General features: G+C 50.6%; 1 long non-coding RNA gene across 1 annotated transcript; it reads right to left on the minus strand.

Moving 5' to 3' along the window:
* LOC127684126 (uncharacterized) lies at positions 1-4,070 on the minus strand. The gene is made up of 2 exons (XR_007977734.1): positions 3,768-4,070; positions 1-1,567 (listed from the first exon to the last, which is right to left on the minus strand). It is a non-coding gene; the product is annotated as an uncharacterized LOC127684126 (long non-coding RNA).
* Positions 4,071-4,587: the final 517 nt, after the last annotated feature.

Genomic DNA, 4,587 nt, shown 5'->3' on the forward strand with positions numbered 1-4,587 from the left:
TTGGGGAGGAAAGGGTTTATTCAGTGTATACCTTCATGTTGCTGTTCATCACCAAAGGAAGTTAGGACTGGAACTCAAGCACGTCAGGAAGCAGGAACTGATGCAGAGGCCATGGAGAAATATTTCTTCCTGGTTGCTTCCCCTGGCTTACTCAGCCTGTTCTCTTATAGAATCCAAGAATACCAGCCCAGGGTGGTACCACCCACAATGCCCCCCCCATCACTAATTGAGAAAATGCCCCACAGCTGGATCTCATGGAGGCACTTCCCTAACTGAAGTTCCTTTCTCTGTGATAACTCCAGTCTGTGTCAAGTTGACACACAAACCCAGCCAGCACAGGTCCCTCCAAGCTTAGAGACATCCCCTAGTCCCCAACCTCTCTAGATAAATTTCGAGCATTAGTTGTCTCTTCCTAGCCTCATTTCTGCAATCGCACTCTGTCTTTGCTTCTGTCACTGTGCACACACTCTTCCCTCTGCCTGGATGAACCTTCCTTAGTGTCTCTGCCCAGGAAGTGCAGAGTCATCCTGGTAGCTGTCTTTCTGAGCAGCTTTTCCCAGTGCCCTCGGGCAGAAGTAGCTACAGTCTGTACTGATGGCGTACATGATAACCCTCTACCACATCCTGACTGCCATTTCAAAGAAACCACCGCAGACTCCCCCCATCAGTCTAGGCCAGGATAAATTTTCTCTAGAAAAGACCAGAACTGGTGGCCTAGAACGATCACTGTGAATGCAGTGACTAATTATTTACAGCTTCCCCACTCTGGGAAGAGCAGCCCACGCAGAGGCAGCGGCCTACGTGTGCATTCATGATCTCTTCTGCCTCCAGGGCCTTTCCACCGTTCCTTCCACCTCTGCCCACTCCTTCGGCTTTCAGAGATGGCTCTGGTCTTTCAATCTAAAGCCGACCTCACCCGGCGAGATAATTGTGGGAGACAGAAAACCAAGATGAAGCACGAGGCCAAATGCGTTTTCTGAGAATTAAAGGCCAGGCTCTACATCAGGCATAGACTACACGCTGGGTCTTGAGAATGGGGCAGGCCAAGTTAGAAGGCCTGGCCATGGCCAGGCTCTGCCCACTGAGACACAGCCACAGAGGCCCCGTCCACCAGCTGAGGACACCCCTGGCCCTGCTTCAGACGCTCCTGGGGCAGTGCAGGAGTTCACGAAGAGAAGAGACAGGGAAGAGATGCAGTGCCGTGCATGCGAGAGGACCGACCACATCAGCCTTTGGGAGCCAGGAAGCTGACTGGACCAGATGAAACCAAAGCACTGGAGAAGAAAGGACCGGGCGCGAAGGGCCCATTGGAGCTCCATCGTCGGCCTTTGGACAGCACTGGGATGCCTCTCATCTCTCTGGAAAGCCCCAGAATGTGGAAGAGAACGTTCCAGGCCCAGGAGCAGGCAGACTCCACCGTGACAGCTGAGGGACTGCCTCACAACGCCAAGGCGGGGGCTTTGCTTGTCTGCTTCCATGTCCGTCTTGCCAGTCTTGGAGCCAGAAATGAGAGCCACTGTGATCTGTTGCGTAGTCCAGAGCCTGGCAGAGAGGATGCGCTCAGTATCTATTGTGTGAATGAATGAATGATGAATGAATGAATGAATGAACGAATGAAACTGTACATGGTTCAGATATTCCACACTGAGGAAGCAGCTAAGTTAATCTGGCAAATGCTGTCTGTGACAGCTTTAGCCCTAGAGAAAAATGCCAGTGATGTAACATCAAGAGAACCGGCGAAAGCACTGTAATCGCTGCGTTTAAAAACTGCCCAACATAAAGAGAGCCTGAAAGAATTTAGAGACAGATGGGAACAGCTGCGGTGCTGGAAACACGAGCCCTTGCTTGAGTCTTTCCTTTCAGTTTTAGAAAACTGTTGTAGCCTTGTGGCTCTTCATGTCCCTGAGCCCCCCAAATCAATTCTATTTCTGGAGGTGTCTTCGAGGAATCAGAAAAGACAAAGTTCCCCATCGTAACCTGCTACCGGAGAGTAACATGACAAGCCCTGAACTGGTCACTGCAGATGCCGTGTCACCCTGGGCACAGCTCCAGGAGCCTCGTTTCACAGATGGGGAAAGAAATCACTGCTCAGAGAACTCATTTGCCCAAGTCAGTAATGGCGCAGACAGGATTCTAACCCCAGTTGTCTCCCAGCACCTGAAACGTGTATAGAAGATGTAAGAACACTACTTATTAGCATGAAAAGAATGTAATCAGAGAAAAGCCACTGGAGGTTAATATTTCCAAATGCTAATAGTGATTTTTCCGGGTTTTGCCCATTAAGTGAGTCATGGTTCTTCTTTATTCTTTTATGTTTTCCAAATTTTCTGCAACAAGCATGAAATTCCTTTGATAACTGTAAAATCAATTTTTAGATAAAATTGACTATTGTTATATCATTTTTACAGCCGGTCCATTTCTGGAAGGGAAAACCAGGAAGTTGTCTAGGGGAGAGGCATCTACTTTGGTCAGATTTTTTTTCCCTATTCTGTCAGGATCTGCCACCAGGTGGCGCTGGCGTCTCAACTTTTGAAGCGGTAGCAGTTGATGGACAGAGAAGGCGGGCACAGTAACCCGTACACTGAACAGCCCCGCCTGTCTCTGCACAAGGCACTCACGCTAGACTTTAGCGACTTGTGATCTTCCGCCTGGTACGCCCTCCCCCTTCACTGTACTTAACCCATCTATTTAGTGAAGCACCTTAAGTTCCAGACTTAGTTAAGCACGTTAAGGTTCCTCTTCTTAGGACACCTGACATATCACTTAAAATAAAATTTTAATGACATCACATTTTAAGGACCCACGCTGTTTACTACCTACTTGATGTGAGGATGAGCAGCGGTGGGACCTGCGTCGTGGCTTCTCCTATCCCCACGTTCTGTGAGCAGGGATAGGAGGGAGGCTCCCGAGGAGGAGATGAAGAGAAGAGCTGGAAAAACTGTCAGAAACCACAGGGTCAAGAAGTCCCCGGATATTGTTGAATAGGGATGGAAGAGAGTCTGAGGACACGGGGGTTGGGGGGTGGGCGTTGAGGGGAGAATGGTAAGGACTGGTGAGGCTTGCAGCCAAGCACCAAGCACGCCCCTCTGCATGGTATTGAGGTCACTGAGAGGGTTTTAAGTGAGGCTGGATCCATCAGGTTTCTTTTCCAGAAGGCTGAAGCATGCAGGCAAACGGGAAGCCCACACTCACTGTGATGGTTAATTAATGGCCCACTAAGTAGACTCTACTTAATGGCATCTAAAATCAGATCTAGCCTCGCCACGAGGCATGCCTCTGGGAACATCTGTAAGGAATTATCTTGATTAGTTTAATTAGAGTGGGAAAAGCCACACCGAAGGCTGGCCACACGTTGTACCAAGAAGCTGGAATATAAGGAGGCACCGAGGAGAAGGTCTGGTTTTGCCTGCTTCCTTTCCCACCGTGGTGTGGTGCGTGCTGCAGCCGGCGCTCCCTCACTACCACCCTTCGCCGACCTCCGCACCCAGCATCTTCATCCATCTCACTCGGACTGAGCAGTGACTCTTCAGGCATCCTGCAGACTTCTAGCCCACCCAGGACGCCATCTCCTCCTTAGATGTCCCCCAAACGACCCAGCCTTTTCAAGGTTCACTCATCCAAGGATTATTTATGCTTGGGAAATGGTAGTCAATTTGGGATACCACAGCTCTGCTTTCTGTCCTGAGGCCATGAACCCTCTCTGGGAGAGTCTCTAGGAGCCCAGACAATCCTGCCCCCCTCTGGTAACCATCTCCAGCCAGCCGTACCTGCTTCTCCTGCTTCTCCGACATGAGCCTGGCGTTATTCAGTTGGAGTCTGGCCTCCCTCCATTTCAGAAGGTCACTAACCAGGGGTTTCCAGTTGGGGTTTCTGTCCCAGGAGATCTTTTGAAGCTCCTGAGAGGACACAGACGGGGGAAGTAGAAAAGAGAACTACAGAAGGCCTGATACGTGCTCTAGGCAGGGGCCTATTTCTGGAAGAATGAAGAATGAAACTGTAAGCACAACAGGACAGAAGTAACACGTTCTTAACACTTCCATCATGCCGGTGATTTTCCTCCGGATCTGTGACCTCACCTGAGAAAAGAAGGTTTAGTGAGATCTGAGAGTTTAGGCACCACGTGGCCCCAGGTGTTAACCGCTAAACCTCGGTCCTCAGTTGTGCACACAGTCCCAGCAGGTTCTGGTCAGCAACTAGGTGACACAGGTGGCAGGTCCCAGCCTCTTCCACTTGCCCTCCCACTGACCAAAGATTTCATCTTCTCAAAGCTGTTGGCTAACCTATACTCTGCAGGGACCAGAAGACAATGATAGAGGAAACTAGTGAGCAGGCACGGCCCCACGAGGAGATGCTATTCACGTGCCGGGCCTTAAAACAGTGGTCCAGCATCATCAGAGTCCGCTCCAAGACTAGTCAGCACGCCCATGTCCCCAGTGAACGGCTCCAGGTTACAGGTAAAGAAAACACTGACCAGCCGGATCGGGACCAGGTGAGGGGCGACTCACATAGTCCCAAAGTAGCAGAGCCAGGAACTGGAGAGGGGAGGGACAGTGCTCCTTAGTCCTGGGACTCCAAACTGAAAGAGGG

The sequence above is a fragment of the Apodemus sylvaticus genome, chromosome 5, assembly GCF_947179515.1.
Source record: "Apodemus sylvaticus chromosome 5, mApoSyl1.1, whole genome shotgun sequence".
In the NCBI taxonomy this organism is placed as follows: Eukaryota; Metazoa; Chordata; class Mammalia; order Rodentia; family Muridae; genus Apodemus; species Apodemus sylvaticus.